Source organism: Cyanistes caeruleus, chromosome 4 (assembly GCF_971803275.1).
Source record: "Cyanistes caeruleus chromosome 4, bCyaCae1.hap1.1, whole genome shotgun sequence".
Classification (NCBI taxonomy): Eukaryota; Metazoa; Chordata; class Aves; order Passeriformes; family Paridae; genus Cyanistes; species Cyanistes caeruleus.
In genome coordinates this window covers 24,492,540-24,512,914 of record NC_141704.1, presented here as the reverse complement: position 1 = coordinate 24,512,914, position 20,375 = coordinate 24,492,540, and the positions used below count along the sequence as shown (strand labels likewise).

At 38.8% G+C, this 20,375-nt stretch overlaps 1 protein-coding gene across 6 annotated transcripts in view; it reads left to right on the top strand.

Annotated features, from left to right (window-relative positions):
* TES (testin LIM domain protein) overlaps positions 1-20,375 on the top strand; it is a 60,502-nt gene that overhangs the window by 37,491 nt on the left and 2,636 nt on the right. The window contains exons 7-12 of one of the 6 annotated variants that reach the window (XR_015286259.1): positions 4,377-4,518; positions 6,651-6,900; positions 7,213-7,327; positions 7,972-8,111; positions 9,570-9,624; positions 19,322-19,373. The gene's annotated coding sequence lies outside the window, so the exon portion shown is untranslated. Of the gene's footprint in view, positions 1-4,376; positions 4,519-6,650; positions 7,328-7,971; positions 8,112-9,026; positions 9,232-9,569; positions 9,625-19,321; positions 19,942-20,375 lie in introns of those variants that run through there. The other 5 variants (XR_015286257.1, XR_015286254.1, XR_015286258.1 and 2 more) reach the window with 5 other exon arrangements.

The window sequence follows — 20,375 nt, the reverse complement described above, 5'->3', positions numbered from 1 at the left end:
AAGAAACCTGCCAGAGTGAAGGTACAAAAGTGAGACCTGGCCAGCTGCCTGCTCATACCAATTTGCAGCCAATTCAGCTGACTGATAGAATCATAGAATGATCACACTTGGAAGAGATCTTAAGATCTTAAGATTTTCCAGTCTGACCATCCACCCAGCACTACCATTGTAACCACTAAACCACATCACTCAGTGCCAATGCAGATGCCTCTTAAACATCTCCAGGTATGATGAGTCAAGCACCTCCCTGGGAAACTTATCCCAATGCCTGACCACCCCAGCAGTGATTTTTTTCTAATATCTAATCTGAATCTCCCATCTCAGCCTAAGGCAATTTCCTCTGGTCCTCTCACTGCAGGCACAGTAGAAGAGACCAGCCCCCACCTCACAACAGTCTCATGTAGTTGTGGAGAGTGGTGAGCTCCTCCCTGAGTGCCCTCTTCTCGAGACTAAACAAACCCAGTTCCCTCAGGCACTCCTCATAAAACAAGTTTTCTAGACCTTTCACCTTGTTGCCCTTCACTGGACACGCTCCAGTGTCTCCGTGACCTTTTTGAAGTGAGGGGCCCAAAACTGAACTGTATTAAAGATGTGGCATCACCAATGCTGAGTACAGGAGGGAAGTTCTTAGGTTAGGGAGGGGCTCTTTTCTATTGGGGTGTTGTGGTTTTTTACCCCAGCCAACAACCAAGCCCCAAACAGCTGCTCACTCGCTCCCCCACCACCACTGGGGGTAAAATTGGAACGGGTAAACTTGTGGAATGAGATAAAGACAGTTTAATAGGGAAAGCAAAAGCTGTGCACACAACCAAAGCAAAACAAGACATTAATTCACTGCTTCCCATGGGCAGGCAGCTGTTCAGCCATCTCCAGGAGAGCAGAGCCCCATCACATGTAATGGTGACTTGGGAAGTCAAACACCATCACCCCCAACACCCCCCCTTCCCCTTTCATCCCCCAGTTTACACACTGAACATGATGTTATATGGTAATATATGGAGAATCAATTTGGTCCTGCCCTGGCTGTGTCTCTTCCCAACTTGCCATGCATGCCCAATCTTCTCACCAGAGCTGTTCAGCAATAACAAAAACATCTCGATCTTACTGGGACTGTTTTCAGCACAAATGCAAAACACAGCCCCTCAGTCCACTGTACCTCAGTTCAAGCCAGTACACGGGCTTAAATCAGAAAATATTGTGGGGGAAGAATTTGCTTTAATAAGGGCAAAAGGAAAAGAAGTGTGTTGTCCAGAGCATCTGCATACAGCTGACACTTTCTCTAGTGTTAAAAAAAAAAAAAAACAACTTTATAGATGTTTGCATTATCAGGATTGTGCAACAACTTCTTTGAGCATGACATTGAGGCTGTATGCACTCTGTGCCTAGAAAAGTAGCATGGGGCAATTTGTAGGTAAGGAATGATGTAAAGTCTGGAGAATAATAATAGAAAACTGAATGTGAAGGAAGAAAAAAATAATTTCCTTTGGAAAATGTTGCTTTTGGGTCTCCAAACTATCTCAGTCCACCGGATTGTGCTAGGTGATGTCTTAGAATGAGCTATTAGAAAATCCACATTTTAACTTACTAAGCGTGTAAGAGTAAGGTAACTTCTTTAGACTAATAAATGATTCTTCACATCAAGGGAGTAATTTCTCTTCCCCTTTGTGTAAAAAATTGGTTCATCCTTTACAAAATTTCCTTTTTTGTGGAGCACATCTCTAGCACACTGATCAGTCAACATCTGCCAACTTTAGCAGATATTTCACTTCCCATTATGGGTGGAAGGGTGAAGATTTAGGCCACCATCTTAGACAAGACTTTTCTCAGAGAGAAGCTATTTGCAGTAGAGCCTCACAAAATATGTGAGTCTGTCTTGAATGAGCTGCAATGGTGAGCATGCATTGTAGCAACTAGAGTAGGAGAAGAAAACACAAAGTCCTGTTTTACATTAGTTGCAAATAAGCCAGTATGTAATAATCTTCAAAATATGAAATGTTTTCTTTCCTTTGTTTTGACTAGATTTGTAATAAGTCAAACAATATAATAAAAGTCAGTGTGGGGCTGCTAAAGCCAATCCTCTCTGTGGCCTAAAACAACAGTAATGCAGGCAAGATAAGTATTTCACTCTTTCAGTCATTTTGGAAACTAAACTGGATGGCTAATTGAGTCAAAGTTTAATTTCCTGAATATTTGTCAAAAATTCAACATGTTTTTTTTCTGATGGATGATAATGTGCTATACTCACCATGTTCAAAGTCAAGGCATAACATTGTTTAGTGGCTTCTATTTTATCTTTGTGATATGTACACGAATAGAATTCGGCCTCTCAAACTGCAACACAGTTTATGCAAACCACTTATCTAGGCTGCTGTGAAATAGTGCTGTAAAATATGGTAAATACCACATGAAAAACATTTTTCTGTTGCTTAGACACAAGACTTCAGAGAAAGCAGGGTTTGCTTGCCAACTTGCAGGGGAGTTAAATGGGCTCAAAAAGGTGCTCTCTGTTCTTGCACTATCTAGTTTTTCCATGTGTACTTTATACCTTGCCAGGAAACAACCAGGCAATAATGTTGCAATTAAATAGCAAAATAGGTAACATTGGAGGTTATGGGCAGCTAATGCTGATGTTCCCACTGTCCCTTTGAGTGCCTCATTCCATTGACTGTAAAGGGAATCTGGATTCCTAAATTTGCGCTTCCTTAATTGCACCTAAGGTAGATGCCTAAAGTAAGCATAGTGTATCACTAAGTAAACATAATAATTGTATGTTAAATCTATTCCCACTTCAGTGTCTCTACCCTTTTCCTGCTTTTTATAAGATAACAAAAGAAAATAACTTTCAGATGCTTAGCAATCAGCTGGATGTGAGATGTGCAAGCTCTTTTTCTTACCTTCTTTTACCTTCACTTCCCTCTGGAAAAGGCAGATTAGACAAGTGGTAAACAAATCCTTTCAAATCTGGTCCTCACATTTTAAAGCTGTAACTGCAAATTAGACCAATGATATTGATAGGAATTTCAAGTGCTAAACACCATTAGAGATGCAGTACTTAATCCTGCAAACTGATGAGCACTCTTGACCTGATCCAGAAACACACTTAAAAAGATTTATGGCAATTTTTTACATAGAATTGCTGTTAAATGTTTGCTGCATTGGGTGAAAATAGAGAACGGCAAGATTAAGTTCATGTCACCTAATTTTAGCCATTTAACAGTAAGATGTTAATCTGAAGCTAATGATCAAAACTCAGCCTGTTACTAAAGAGAGGAGGTAAAATCACCTCCAGAGAGTGGTTTTATTTTAGACATTTATTTTTGAATGACTGAATTTTTCCCACTCATTCCTCTCTCACTCTCTCTTGATGGTAGTCCTCTGGCTTGGACTACACATGTGACTTTCTGAGAGTCAAAGTAATTAAGTTTAATTACCTATTCATTTCTGCATAATTTTTAGGTTTTCATTTAATCTATGTATCAGCTAAAAATACTGATATAATTTGAATGCAAGGATGTGGTCTGTGTCCTTCTGTTGTTACATATAAGCAGAAAGAGAAAATAAATGCTACCTCTTGAACTCTATTTTTTTTTTAATATTACACAAGACTAAAATCACTTGGCCATGAAATTTTCAGAGAGAAATCATTTATTCTCTTTTTATCTATTACTGAATCTGCAGATTGCTGTCACACCCACGGTGATAAATTTATACCTAGTTCTCTGATGGAAAGAATTCAGGCAGTGAGAAGTAACTGCCTGTTAGGAGTGGAGCTCTTATCTAGATGTGGAGTCTCAGCTAAAAGTGAATTAATAACTTGTTGAAAAAAAAAAAGCACAGCACTTCTGTTCTGACATATTTTAAAGTTTTTTCAGCAAGTGGATCTCAACTAAAGCTAAAGATCATCAAAAGGCAGCCACACAGTATTGTGGAAAACTCTGTAGTTGAGGTTTGCCAAAGACCTCCTTGTGTGGTCTTGAGATCCTCTGAATTCTGATATAAACCACAAAAAAACTGATAATATCTAAGTGCAGTTAGTACTGAAAGGAAAAAATTAAAACCTTGAACATAAAAATGTAGAATGAGTAAAATCTGGATAGAAGATTTAAACTTTTGCACAGTACCTGACTTTATTTTGCTTTCCATGCAGTATCAATAAATAAAACTTTCATCACAAGCTTGACACAACATATTTTTGAGTGCAGTGAATGCATTTTAATGCTATGTTCTCACAAGCTCAAATTAACACATCTTAATTGTCTGTCAGTCAAATGTCAGTGGCTGGATGTGCATGTGGTCCCAGCCCATTGCAAACAGGCTGATAACCAATCTTCATGGGTGACTGCTCATAAACCCAGGTTCCTTTGCACTTGCAACAGGCCAGGAGCAAGCTTGGAGCACTCATTCTCCATCAGATCACTGAAAGCCAGCAATACCTTGCAATCAAGAAGGCAAATGGAATTAGAGCTGGAGCCTGAGGAGCTACTGATTCTGTCACCAGTGGATTTTGGGGGGAAAATGGTAAGATTTTCCTGTTGACTGCATTTTTTTTTTTTTTTCTTGCAAATGAATATATTACAGTGTAAGTCTGAGTCACAGTTTGATTAAATTTTTGTGACCTTTTTCCCCAGAAATCTGGGCTATATTTCTACAGATCATTGAAATTCGCACATACTTATTCTTAAGAAATTATTACAGTGGGGCTGATTTATGAACTATTCCAAACTGTCTACATCACTTCCAGGTCTTTCTTTTAATCACATGGAAATGCTTTTTTTTAAATAAATCTATTGAGCTGCCTTTGTTTTCAAGACATGTATTTCTACATCTGATTTGAGCTTATGTGGATACTTGACACTTTTTCATTTAAATCACCTTTGTACATTTGATTTTATTCATCGATGCAAATTTAAACGTAATTTTTGTGGTGGGAGAAGTGACAGAATTGAAGTATTACTCATTGGAAACCATACTGTACTAATTCTAAAAGGTAATTCATTGCCCTGCAGTCTGGTTAGCCTGTTTGGACCCAGAGAGGTCACTGGGGCTCCTTGTGGATGCAGGAGTCAGTGTGGGATGCAGGGCTGGGGCAGAAGTATCTGTTTGTTTTACCTGGAAAATGGATTTGAAATATTCCTGGGAGGGCTTTCAGGATCTGCCCACATGAATGTGTTCCATCTCGAAGATGGATAATACTGATAACACACAGATGTTGTTTATTTGTAGAAACCCATTTATTAGATTTTAGAAGTGTCAGGGGTATACTGAGGGAAAAATTTTCCAGTGTGGTGAAGCCTACTCTTGGTAACAAGGCATTTGATGCTTTCCATGAGTGCAGCCCCAACAACTGAATCACAGAGAGTCTAAAGCAGATAGAACTGTGCAGAACTGCTTTATTTGCAGGGCCAAGAGATTCTGGGAAAAGGCATCTCTGGAAACTACTTAAGAGCCACAAAGCCCACATAGCATCTAAGAAAACTTCCATGTTTTCTTAGCTCATGGATTAGATCTTCAACTGTGTCAGAACATGCTCCTCATAACATTATAACCTTGGGACAGTGGTAGTAGGTCACAACAAAACTCCTTTTACACCAACATCCTGTCTCCAGCAGCGACCACAAGTCAGTGTCTAAGGAAGAGTGTGGGAACAAGGAAAACCTAAGATATATCACTGAAATGCGTTCTCACCCTCGAGTAATTTTCAAATAAAAGTAAATCCTAAGAACAATATGGGTATGTTGTAGGCTTCAGTTTGGTTTTTATTGGGTGTTTTTTAATTTGGTGCTATTAACTGATTTCTTACCCACGGGCTTGTCCAGTTTCCTTTTAATGCTCTGCAAACTTTTAGCATTCACAGCACCATGTGGCAAGCAGCTCCCAAGCTGGACTATTTCATGAAGGACAGTAATTGTGCTCTTTGTTACTTATCAATGTCCCTTAACCTAGAGACAAAAACATGGACAATTGTGGCGGTCCATTGAGATTTTTCACAGCGACACTCATTAAGAAAGTACTAAGCTCTGCAGCTGTTTTATCACTGTTGGACCTTGGGGTTTTTTGTTTGTTTGTTTGTTTTTACTGATGCCACTTGTGTCCCCTCCCAAGGAGTAGCTGGGGTCAGTTCCCAGCTCTCCTGAAGGCTGCCTCTGTGCCCCCTTGGGCTGTGACCTTATCTGTATAACCAAGTGTTGAAAGTACTGGCAGTTTAATCCCTTAAACTTAAATTCCACATTCTTAACAATAGTTTGCTTCCCCCACCCTTTGCTTATCTTGTATATATACACAGAATGGTTCACTGGAAGTGAGTCTGCTTTTCTCTTAGTATACGGAAACCCCAAATCCAGAGGAAGGACAAATAAACTTTTAGGTTAACTTTGCAATTGTAATACTTAAATGAAAAACAATCTGTCTTCTTCTTTCTATTATTCATCTGGTTATGAACTCTCAAGGTCTTTCTTCATGTTATGTGGATTAGAATATTTTTATTTTTTGAGCAGTAGTAGAGCCTATCACATGACACAATAAAAATGGGGGAAAAGAAGGCTTGAAGAACACTAAAAATCTTGAAAGTCACAATCAAATAATTACTGTATTCAATTACTGTATCATTACACAAATACTATGTATTATTTTTACTGATTTATTTTTGACAGTTGCTGGTCTCAAGAGTATTATGCTTCTGAATAAAAGAAACTGGAAGAATAAAGTACACTTGTGTGCCTGCAAGTAATTTTCTCCTTGGTCTAGCAGTATTCATGATCATTTTACTGCAAGATAGCTCACACTGTGAAATTCAAGAGCATTTTCTTTGGGAGTCTTTCAGGTGAAGCCACATTAGAATTGTGGTCACAGTGGTGTGTCGCGGTATTATCGGGGTCAGAGTAAAGAATCTTGGAATGTGCTGTAAGTACTTCTTCAATGTAAGTAATCCTTCAATATAAACTCTTCTTTATGTCTTCTCTTAAGTCAATAACACTATAGCTTGAAGAATAAATTGGGGTATATTCGGAGATGTGTTGTCTTCCAACAGAAATGGAATCAATCTTCTTTCATGTCAAATTATGCATCTCTGAATTCAGACAAAGAGCCATGGTTTCCATCTTTTTATCTTTCCCTTCAAAGATAAAAACAGAGTGGTGAAAGAGCTCTCAGGATATCACTGACTCACCTTCCACTGAAAGCATTCCCCAAGGTGATTGTTTATCCTGTCTGCAGATCCCAGTGAGGAAGAACCTGCAGCATCCCTTGGTCATCTGATGTCACTCATTGACTGTACACTGCTAAGCAAAGCATGCTGTTTGCTGGAAAACACTCTCAGCTTGGGAATTTGGTAAGTGAGAACTGCTAATTAAGGAGGAAGATCTTTCCTAATAAAGAAATTGTTCATGGAAGCTCTTACTCTAATGCCTCTAACCCAGCTAAACCCATTGGGCAGTCATGCCTTATTTATAACTAACGCAGATTTTTTTCCCGTCTCAAACTTGAAGATGTTTAATACCCTAGAAAGTGCTGACTTAAAGGAAGCATAGGTTACTTTGTAATGTACCTTTTCAAGTACTTAGCTTGAGGAACTACAGTTTTTCTAACTTTTCTTCCTAGCATACCCTTACTTAGCCGAGGCTCTTAATAAACTAGCACATTTATAACCTACACAGCGTGGCAGCACAGAAATGCAGTGAGGACAAGCAGCTGTCTCCTCACAGATGCAATGTTCAGAGCCCCACCAACACCAGGGAGGCCAGTACCCCCTTCATGGGAAGGGCACACCACCCACTGCCAGCTCACCCTGCAGGGCCCCATTGCAGTATCCCTTGGCACCAAGGGTTTCCACAGCATGTGAAACCTTCTGCTGGCTAAATGCACAAGGGAAAAACATTTAGAAACTGCCAGCTTAGAAAACTATGTAACAAATGCAGCTCTAGTGAGGAATAATGTTTGTTGGCATTCCCTGAACATGTTGCAGATCATTTACAGGTCTCAGCAAAATTCCTATGGAGCGCCAGGCCCAAGGAGTGAATTAGTATGCTTCGTGCTGGTGAAGCCATTTTCTTTAAACAAAATACGAAGTTTAGAAACCGCATGAGCTTTCCAAATGGCATTATCTCCTTATCTGGGTAAGGAACAGTAACCAATTAATAATTTCTGGTTAGTTACACTTAGCTTTTTCTAATTTCTTTCAGCTCCAATGTCATTGAGCAATTTCTAAATGTATTTTAGGTCTGTTACCAAAATTGCTGTCCTTGACTTGCTTACCAGAGTCCCTGACTGCCATCTGAATTTTTTTTTTCTTGTAATTTGCATGAGATATGTCTGTAATCTGGCAGGATGTACTGGATCCAATAGCCAGGCATGTTGCAAAAGCCTCTTGTTATTTTTATACAGCTTAGCAAAGTTATTTGAGGAACTTTCAGTGCCTTAATGTTAAATGGTTATCTAGCTATCTGTTAAAAGGGAACAATGTTTCCTGACTGACTCTAAAGCGTATGGATTCTACTTTATTTGTCATAAATAGCTTATTTCTGCTCATGTAAAAGAGTTCCTCAGACCAACTGGAATAATAATGTGGCATGCAGCTACCGTCCAAGCAGCCAGCCAACCAGAGCATGATCCTTTATCATAGTTTTGCATTGTTCTGCTAACTGCATGATGCCAAAAAATAATAATAATAAAGAGAAATCCTTTGTTCCCTTTCACTAACCTAGAAGGTCACAAAACAGACAGTTCCTTCTTGATTACACTAAATAAATAAAAGTCTGATTCATAGAAGGGAAACAATCATCTGCCAACTGCCAAACCCTATAAAGGGTAAATCTGTTTTTACTTTGTGAGCCAGATTGATGAGTCACCGAGGCTATGACTACTACCAGCAAGAATTAAAACGCACCCAAAAATATAACCTCCCTTTGTACTTCACGAGGGTACCTCGACAGCAGACTCCACTCTGGGGCAGGGACCACCCCAGCATTTGCTCTCCAGAACCAGGGGCCCTCCCTGTCACAGCTACTGAAAAGCATTTGCTTTATTCACAGGCATAAACTCACCAAGGGAGATGAATAATTAGGTTCTTCATTTGGGAAATCAGCCACTATGGAAATAAACACCCACCTCTCCTCCCTCCTCCCTGGCCTGGGCGAGCTGCCTTCAGAACATGCCATAAGCAGAGGTTCCTCCCGGAGCCCAGTGACGTGTACTTGGATGCAGACAGGAGGGTTCTCAATAGGGAAACCCGAGCAGGTTGGTCCAGAGAAAGACAGAGATAAAGATTGGGAGTGTTTTTGGATCTTCTTGCAAAGTGTACTTTCCAAAAGGCTCGAGAAAACAGGATGAAATAAACTGGTCACTCAGTATTTTGAAAATTATGCAAGAAAAATGTTAATGGCAGCAAGAATAGAAAGGATTTGTTCATTTATTTCATTTCATGAAATGGGTGAATTTGCACATCCACTACAGTCACTGACAAAATTCCTGTTGATGGTAACTGCCAGAATTTCACCAACTGCACTTATCCCCTAAATGCATGTTTTAGTAACTCATCAAAACTAATGCTGTAAAACTTTTGTTTTTAAGTACAGCTCTTTCCAATAAGACACATCACAACCCAACAGAAACTGTCTTGAAAGAGATAAGGTAAATCTTTGTCATTCCTTAATTCAGCTATGTTTTATTCCAAAAATTAACTCCTGCATCCTCAGCCATGCATGCTCAGGGTCCACAGACAATCCTTAGAAATTACATACGAGTCATCTGAAGTGAACTAAAATTAAATGAGTTAAAAATAGCTCTTGCTTATGAATAAAAGTAATTGCCAATTCCCAGATAAATATCTCTATTGTCAGCCTGGCATTTGGGACCCACTGCAGCAAGATCTATCATGGATCTGAGCCCCTAAATTTGTGTGTTGCTTATTAAAAGTAAAAAGTAGAATATGACCATATATTAATAGACCATATATGACCATATATTAAAGCATAGGGTTTAGTTACCTGGCTAGAAATCATTTTGGTGAAGAAATGATTCTTCATAAAGAAGTGAGAAAAATAGAAAGAATGACAAATGATTCAAACACTTAATCATTCGTAGGGAAGAAAGCAAACACCTGCACACTTCTTTTAGGCCATACATGAATCTAAACAGCAGAATAGCTTCAACCTCTTCCAGACTAGAAGAACTGCAATTGATACTCAAGCTGTTCAGAGAAGGTATTTTATGTTCTTTACTGCACAGTAATGGAATGTTGTAACCTTTGGAGAGAAAGGTTACCAGTGCTGAACTGGAAAAGGGTACCCTATTTTTATTTAATTTTATTCGGTTCTATTTAAAATGCCATAAGTTATTATTTTTTTCTAATCCAACAAAGTGTTCACTATTATTTCAATATTTGAAATTAACGTTACTTTTATTGCCATTTAAAGCATGAGCCTGTTAAAGATAGTGGGGTTTTATGATTAGATTTTGTAATTCAGCCTTTTAAAAAAATTATATGCACAGCTCCATACATTTAGTAGATTTTTCTTGAGACACTTTTCTAGGAAACCCAAAAACTTAATATTAAAGCTACTTTATTTTTTTTAGTGCTTTGATCTTTAGACTGATGGGAATGGAGTTAAAAAGTAGATAATTCCACTTTTTATCCATCATCTCAATCTTTCACAGTTATTGTAACAATGACAATTGGATATGTAATGAAATATAAAGAAATTCACAAAAAACAACAGAAACGTATTTGGCCAATGCAGTCACAAAAAGACAGGGGAAGTTCAGATACCAAACCCACCTGTCTTGCCAGCACCAGTTTAGATATAAATATCTACTTTTTTTCCTGGTGGTTCCATCAGAGCACATTAGCATATATCCCTTGGGAGAGCAGGGTTATAAACTGCATTCATATTCCTGTCTATGAAACCTCTGAATAATACATGTAATTTGTGACTCATATGCCAAGAATCCAAATTCAGTGTATCTATCAGCAGTACTAAGTGTTCTAATTTTTTTTAATAAATTAATTAAATGCTCTTAGTCTGTCATTTAACAGTCATAAGGTTCTCAAGAGCAAAAAGATTTTATACATATATTTTTATATATATATATTTATATATTTATTTATAAACCTGTAAAAATGGAGGAGGAAAGTCAATGAACTGGGGCAGAGTCTGAAAACCCTTCCCTAACCCTGTGTGTGAGGCTAATTTTTCTGCACCTCAGTTTTCTATGCACAACAAGCTCATAATCATTCTCTGCCTTGGAGAGGTGTTGTGATGACAAACCATGTTTATTTGAGAGGTTTACACATACAATGAAGAAGGCAGCCATAAAAACAAGTAGGCAGATAAAACTGATTCACTGGCTGAAATAAAATTATGCTTGTTAAATTAATTTCAAATTTCATCTTCTTGTCTGTGTATAGAGACCTAAGGCATAGGAATAAACTACAGGTTTACTGCTGAAGGGTTGACCTGAAAATAAATAGTTGACATATTTTTCTGGTTTCCATTATTCTGTTCATCTTTCTTGATCTCAATTGCTTAATTTTTCTGTGTCTCTTTGGAAATTTCAAAATTGTTTCTACCCCATCCTCTCCTCCCAAACTAAATATCTGGACAGATGTGTGGGCATGGGCTGCCCAGAGAGCTGAGTGACAGGGCAGGATGGAGCATGACAGGGCTGTGAGTCTTTAAAGGAGCAGGGCTGTGCCCCAAACTCAGAGCATTTGCAGAGGCAAGATCACAGATGTATGGAAGAATCTGACTTGAACTTAGAAAAGACCTAGGAGTGGGGAGAGATAAAACCCAAAATGGCAGCAACAGAGAAGGTTGTGTCCAGTCCTACAGCTTTGTGTGAGTAGTGACATACTCCTGCGTTATTTACGGTGAGGAATAAAGCATAGGGTTTAGAACTTTTTTGGCTACTATTTGTTTCAGATATGAGAAGCCTCTAAAGAGCTGCACTGTAAATCCAAATGCACAAGGCTGGAGGGCTTCAAGCTTGATGTTGAGCTTGTCACTTGAATAACACTAAGTTTCTGTGGCTGAGAAGCCCCCAGCTTCCACCAAGAAGCAAACATGCGACCAATGTCTAAATGAGAAGAGCAGGAGAGCGCTGTGGATCAAGGGAAGCTGAGGATTAGTCTCTGTATGCAATAACCAAAGAGAAGCAGCCTGAAGGTTAGTATAAGCAGATTAATGGTTTCTTTCCAGCTACTGCAGCAGATATAAAGGAAAAAGAAATAAGAAATAAATGGGGATACAAACAAACAAACAAACAAAAAAAATGAAAAAGGATCCCCACACTGAAATCATGGCAAACAAAAATTTATCTAGAATAGTCCTCTGTCTGCAGAACTGTAAATTGCACCTCTGTGTGTGTGACGCAGCAAGGTCCCAGAAACCAAAATAAAACCCAGTAATCAGAGAGGAGAGCTTGAAGTAACATTCACCAGTGGTAACAGTGTAAAATGTACAGCTAGCACTGAACTGATTGACTGATTGTTTGATGACACGTGGTTTTGTCCAAGCCAAGAGAGATTGTAAAGGTGACAAGATTTTATGTCCTTCAAGCTTTATGCAGGGGTGGTACAGAGACTTTGAGAGCTGCCTCCAAGACCGAGAGGGCAAGGTGCAGGGAGGCAGCAACAATACTGCTATTGTACATATAACAGCCAAAGCTGCTATATGAAAAATATAAAAGATGGGAAAAGTGCTGTTTTAACATTCTGTGAATATCTCCCACAAAGTTACCAGATCTCCCTACAGTCTGGTCTCACTTAGGAGAAGGATAAACCCTGCATAAAGCCTTGAAGTTTCTTTCTCTTGGTGCTTTCTCTTCTCCCTTTCCTTTGAACAGTATGTTGAGACAAGAGATAGGGATGCTTAGAAAATGAAATAGGGACAGAAAGGGGAAAACACAGTGGGACATATCATATTCCTGGCTTAAGCAAATGAAATGGAAACAGGGACATTAGTTCTCTGAATTGCTCTATAACATGAAGTTGTGAAATTGCAATGGAAGTGAAAAGAGAGGTAACAAAATGAAGAGTTGTCACACCTTAATTGAAGGGTCTAGCAGGAGAGAAAAGCCATATGTCTTTAATGTGTTCTTAAAAAAATTAAATGCAAAGACTCTTTTATGAGAAAAGCAGATTCCTACAAATGTGGTGAAGAACGTGGAGATCAGCATGATGCCAAACTGAATCAAACTACTTCTATAAGCAACCATTATATGTGCTTCATTCTTTTTTTATACCATAGCAGTAGTGGGATGAAAGTTAAAGAACATTTAGAGTAAGAATAGAACTGTAGCTGTAGGTCAAGAGAGTGGAATGGAGTATTCAAATGATGGTCTACATGTGAGAAAACAAGAGGGCTGAAAACATATTGCAAGGGCTCATTTGAATGGACACTACCAGAGACATAATGCTAAAAACACAAAGGAGAAAACTGACCACACCAAGGGAAAAGAAAAAGAAAAAAAAAGAGCAGAGGTTGCTGAGTTGAAATTTCCATGTCCAATAGGTTTTTTATTGTGTAGCAGGAAAAAAGACTGATTAATAATGCTCAGATTAGGGCCTGGCACAAGGAGAGGGCAGTGGCAAGGAAAGAAAAAGGAAATTATAAAGCAAACAGAAGGAGAAGAAACAGCAGTGTTGAAGTACTAACAATTTGCCTTGAGCAATACTTAAGAGAAGAAAAGAAAATGCAATTAATTAAAGCCAACTTTAAATAACGTTATGACAAGGCCAATTACTAATAGAATAAAATAAGCTTACATATTACTGATTTTATTGCTGTTTTTAATTGGGCTGAGTCCTACCAAGTATATTTTCCTACTTGATATTGAATTTTTGCATATTTGATACCTAATAGAATTTTCAAGTCCAGATTATAGTGGCAGGGGAAGAAGAGCAGAAAGATCAGCTCCTGAGCATATTTCAGCTTTTCACTCTGACAGGCACTTCTAAGAACAAGAGCAAACTCTGAACAAGGGCAAGCAATTTCTGGGGGAAGAAGCTGGGTGAATGGCTTCTGCAGGGGAACCACTGACATTGATTACTGGGCCATATGTGTTCAAAAACCACGTCTGTACAGCAGAAATGGCCAGGATGAGAGAGATGAGCAAGCCATTAGAGTGTGACTTAGGGGGAAAGGCCAGAAGAGGCTTCTTTTAGAGAAGCTGCACACTTTAAAGGGAGAAATCGGGCCCCATTTGTCCCTCAGTGATTTCAGGATAACAGGATTTTTCATACATTCTTTCAACCAAACCAGATTTCCATTAGCAGGTACCTGACTTTCTAAAGGCAACAACCTAGAGAGGTCTCTAAATATGTAAAATCTGGAGCAATATAATTTATTGGCTCAAATGCTGCATGAAATGCTGCAAAACATTGTGTAAACACATGAGAAGACCATCTACATGGAATTTATTCTCTGCAAGGAACATCTCTCAGCTATGTGTGATACAGTTTCAGCATTATCATGTAAGTTTTGAAGACTTATGCACAGTTTATAGATTCACTTGTGAGTTCTCTGCCCGCAAGAGCTAAACCAAGGACCTATACCTAAATCAGGGAAACAATCTGGAGTTCTGGATTAATGCAAATCATGTTTCAATATTTTTTTTAATTGTGTAAGTCACTGGTACATGAGTGTGTAACTGCTCCCAAATAACAGAGAATGCAAGCCTGGAAAAAATATTAATTTAACAGCTCTTCAGTTTAAGGAATAAAGATTTCTGTCTCTACTTGAAAAAGACATGGGCTTATTTTCTGGCATTAACCAAGGTAGGATCCATACAGCCCTGACCGAAATCTAGTGTTCTTTTTGCAGAGGAGAACGACAAATCACTGGAGATGGATTATACATGAAAAGCCAGAGCCTTCACCCTATTATGAAAAGTGTTCTGTAGAATGAGCCTTGTCACAAGCACTTCACAGAAATCTCGCCCAGCTGAAAAATGACACTGACAGCCTTTTGCCACTCTTTGAAGAACTTTGTTCTTTATGTGCTTTTTTTCAATAACCTCTAAATGTGAATAAAGCCGCAGACAGTCATTCTGAGGCATACATTTGCCCACATATTGTGTGGAGAAGAGCAAAATTAGGTGCTGATCAAAAAAAGGCAACGTGGAGAGTGGAAGTAAATATTCTGCAAAGGAAGGACACTGCAGTGTGGGAATTCCAGAAACAGTTTTTATTCTTTGCCTTCATCTCCAAGTTATTTGATTTTTGTTGGAGGAAATCTTTCCCCCAGTCTCACCATGTGCTTTCTGTTCTGTTTCAGAACAAAAGAGATTCAAACCTTGTCGAAGAAGCATAAGAAAGGAAAGTTGCAAAGTTGTCTAAGCAAGAGCTTAGAGCTTAGACAACAATGAAAACTTTTATTCTAGGACAAGAAATAAAACAGGCTCAACTGCTTTGGTATTTGTTGTAAAACTCTGGCCTAAGTATTTTTCCTATTAGTCCATCTGGCAGCCTTCAGTAACTGTTCCTACACCTTGACTCAGCCAGCAAGGGTGAGTCAGAGACCCACAGAGCAGGAACACGAGCGAGGAGCTGAGCGCGTACCAAGTGCACTTGTAGCCAGAACTGAACTGAAACCAGGCAGAAAAGAAAAGCTCTTCACCTAACATGGTCTTCTCATTTCAGCTAATTTAAACATCCCTCTGGGAAAAGCTCTACCTGTGAGTCAGCAAAATGCTTTAAGCACAGTGCACTGGAGAAGCCCTATTTAAGTAACAACTGAAAAATACACACAGGTATTAGAAAATAATATATATAAGGGTGATGGTGGAAATTGTGTAGTTAAGTACCACAGGATGAATTGGAGAAGAATGGTTTTGTTCTCATAACTGATACATGGGTCATAAGCTACCAGCCAGCAAAGCCAGCCTTGGGATCAGTGAGGGCCCAAGCTGTTGGTGGTGGGACTAAATCCTGAGCTGTCTTCTCTGGCCTCTGGCCAGTGGTGGGACAGTCATATGGAAAACTTCTCTCAGCTGTCAGAAAGTGAGCTCAGCTGGCAACCTGCACTTGTCTCTGACCACATAACCATGTGGTAAATTGTGTATTAGCCAGACCATGTCCTCCATGAGAACCAGCTGTTGCAGCTTCATTGCTGCCACTTGCACCAGCTTGGGATGTAGCACTCATACAAGGTACCATTATACCCAGAATTTTTAATGATCACCTCAGAAGGAGTTTCAATGGAATTATAAAAATTCCATGAGAAGATGAAAATTGATCTCAAGATCCAGGTGTTGGTGTATATTTCTTATGGAGAGATACATTATTTCTTATCAGGCGCCATAGTACTATTTTGTCCTCTTGATTACAACATATATATCCAAATAATAGTGTAATTCATGGCATAGAAATAAAAAAACAAAAGGGACAAGTAGTAACAGAGGCAGCTGAATTAATAGAGCCCTAATTACAGGTATCAGGAAAATTGTTAAGGGAAGAAACATCCTAGCAGTCCCTGAGACCCCTTTGTTCCTCAGGGTATGGCTTACAGGGCTCTGGGCAGCACCTCAGGTGTCGCTCAGCCCCTCCAGCTCATCATGGCCAGGACGAAGGACCTGAGCACCCACTGACTGAGCCTTCCCTCAACACAGGGCTGTGCCTTCCCTGGACACAGAGCTGTGCCTTCCCTGCTGGGTATTTGTGTGAGCAAAGCACTTGTGTTCTCCTCCCGAAGGGTGGTGCCAGTGCACCTCCCACCCAAACCCCACCTCAAGGACGTTGGATGGAGATGGAGAGGACAAAAGAGACAGCCAGTGCCCTAAGCACATCTATAAATCCTGGTCACACCAGAGGAGAGATAACATTTCTACTTTATCACCAAAGGCACTTGGTTTTTGGGGAGATAAAATGTTTTTAAAGCTCCAAAAGGGCAAACCCTGCAACATTTCCATTTTCCTATTTTTCATTAAATCTCCTCCACTTTCTGATCTCATTCCAAATGAACAGAAACAAGAAGATATTAGTAAACAATATCTTTAACCAAAATGCAATTTCCTCTCATGTCAAAATGAAAGATAATCTGTGTAACTTTGGGGATTTGGAGGCCTTTCTATCAGAAAACGTATTTTCCTCGCATTAGCTAATTCAAGAGAACCTTCTAAATAGTCCTCCAGAGACAGCAGTTCCCTTTTATTGCATTCATCTGTCTTTTATGGCTTTGCCCTCATGAAAGATTAATAGTTGCAAAGGTCAAGGGCCAATATGAACATTTAGTCTGACCTGCATAGCATAGGCTATCAAATTTTACCCAGTAATTCTTGCATTGAGTCCCATTAATTGGAGATAAAGCATCATACATCTTTTAGTGAAAAATGTTTTCTTGATTTAAAGGCTGCAAATTATGAGAAGCCTGCTCCATAAATTTGTTCCATGGTTTATTTATCCTGACCTGCAAATTTTAACTAGAGCTTATTAAGATTTTTTTCAATGAAATATTTTACACTGGAGAAATTTGTGTATTATTAAAGGATCATAGTCCTTGAGCTTTTTCCCACCATTTTAATTCCACAAAAGAAAAAAAAAAAAAAACCCAACAAACAGAAAGTGTCATATTTCTCAACACATTAGACTCTATTCTGATTTGCTTTCTGGATGTTCCTCTTTCCTTAGTATCAGGACGACTGGGGAACCAGGCTACTCATGTTATCTGTGTAGTGCTAGGCAGTGGCAATGCCTCCTGTGATGTCTCAGCCAGACCAGGTGTCCTCAGACACCCTGAGCTGGTAACCCCATACCCATCACGTGCGTGTTCCCAAAACCCTGCAATTTCTATCAGTCCTGTGATCCTACCCAAAAGCGCCATAAATCCCATTTGTGCCTCCTGTGTCTGGAATATGGCTCTGGCCTCAGGAAACTCATCCATTGCTTTCAAATAAAGCACACAAAGTAAATTAATCTGGTAGAAGGCTATAGGCTCATAGGAGCGATCCGTTAACTTTCTGGAGAAGGGTTTGGTCTCAGCCTGTTGACAGATCGATGGCAAGCCTGAGAGCCTCGGGTGATGTACAGCCTGGGCTACACAGATTAGTCTGACCTGCAAAACAGTGTAACATACAGACACTGAAGTGATGATAGTAGCCATAGGTTTGGATTACTTTACATCCTTTCCCAACAGATTCCCTTTCCCATGGACTAAAATTCAGTAACAGGAATTTATCAGAGTGGCTCTGACATGGTTTTCTAACTAATTTCTTCCCTCTCTGTAAAATAAGCCATAGATATAAGATATATATCTATATATCTATATCTAGATAGAAGAAGCTGAAAGTCTCAAAGGAAACTTTTTTTCCCAACAGATAATTTAGTTTCTATAAGCTGAAGTTTAAAATAAAACATATATATTTTGCATCAAATAATTTTCAATACAATTAGCATAATTTCCTCTTTCAAAATAGTAAAAATTGTTTGTGTATTTTTAAGATTTTTAATTTTGTAAATTAATTTTTATACAGACAATAACAAAATACTTTTTCAAAGAAATATACCAAGCTGCTTTGCACCAAAACATTCTCTTATTGAAAGTTTTTTAAATTTCTAGTTTATGCAGCAATGTCAGATTTCCAAATATTACAGTCACAATTTCTCACCTCAACATGACTATATTTATGTATTCATAGCAGAAATCTGGAAACAACATAAATCTCACAAACTATATCACTGTGGTGGAGGATAATGGAAGCCATTTCCTCAGATTCTTGCTCAGAGATTTTTGGGACAGGCATGAGAACTCGAGCAGGCTCTTCACCTCTCCCCATTGTACAAGGGTCTCGGGGAAGATGCTCTCCTAATCTTGTCACCTCTGCTCATTGGCTGGCAGATGCAGAATGGGTCCAGGTCCAAGCACCCATGGTAACGCAGGATGCAACAGCAGAATGAGACAAAGAAATCTGTGAGTTCAGGAACACAGGCACAAAATTAGAAAGTTCACATTTAAAAATACCAACTCATATGAATTTTAAGCAATGCTTTACTTTGGCACTTGATGCAATACTTCTTTTTCTTCTTTCTCTGGTAATAAAACATTAAGAAACCAAAGATTTTGTGAAGCGCTGTGCAAACATGATAAATGAAAGTATCATGCCAAAAACATTCACAGTTCAATCACACAGAGCAAAAGCAGATTACAAATGATGACAACAAACCACAAGAGTGAGGTCTGGTGAGCCAGTAAACACATTTTGGTTACAGCCACAAACACATCAGATTTGTTTAGCCTTTCAGTTACATTGGCTCTTCAGATGACTTTGAATGGGAATATTCCTGTATGACATAGGCATCAATAACAAGAATACTATGTTCACTGTTTTTCAGATTGGAAGATAGGAGGTGATCCTTGCAGATATCAAGCAATGGTGACCAAATGGTGAGCAAAACTGAACACTGAAATGAAATCTCTGGCTTGCAGAAACTTGCTGGGATAGACCTTCCATTCAGCAGCAGATTTTCTTTTCTGTATCTGATACTCCTGTCAGCTATTATACTGGGCACATTCTCACAGTCTATTGTTAAATTTGAATAGTAGTTACAAATACAAGCATTTTCAAGAACTTCCTGTTTTTTTGGCAGTTCAATTTTTTTTTCATTTTGTAAATGAGTTCTGTGATTATTTTTATGGTGCTCATTGTCTCAACTTTTTAGCATCCTATTTGAAAACAGTAAATGGTTAGGCTTCATGCCCCATTCTAAAAACTTGTCATTCATGTATGTGTGCTGTGGGATCTGGAATCCATAATATTCTGTTGGAAGAGCAAAAGCCTATGTAGCTGCCATCAATTTACTTAGAAGGCAGTGTTTGGCTGAGCCAGAAAAATGCTTCTTTTGATTACCAAAGTACCAGATAGAAGACTGCTCCACTCCAGAAACACAATTTTGAATTACAATGCCTTAACACTGGTCTTGGAGATGGTTTAATAAAGGGCTTCACATGGCAATAAGACTCCAGAACCTTCTTTGAGTATTTCACCTTACTGACACGTGGTGTTTTACACAAATAATATCAGGGTGGACGTGCTGGGCACAGACAGAACATGGGTGTTGCAGCAAAGCCCACCACTGCCACTGCTCTCATTTATTCAGTTTGATTTGGGGAACTTTTTACACCACTTCATACAAACCTGGCTTTCTGATGTAATCCAAGAACTTCAACTGAGAGGTGAAGGTGCTGTTGAAACATATCATTTATCCATGTAAATCACTGCTTTAGTCACAAAGATGACAATTATAAACCAAGACTAACCATTTGACTTACATATCTTACCAGATGATCACAATTATTTAGCAGATAATTGTTCCTCATTTTATCTCTAATGTTCAGATCAGTATTACACTTGTCTTGAGTCAGGTACCATTTTTATAAGTGCAATGG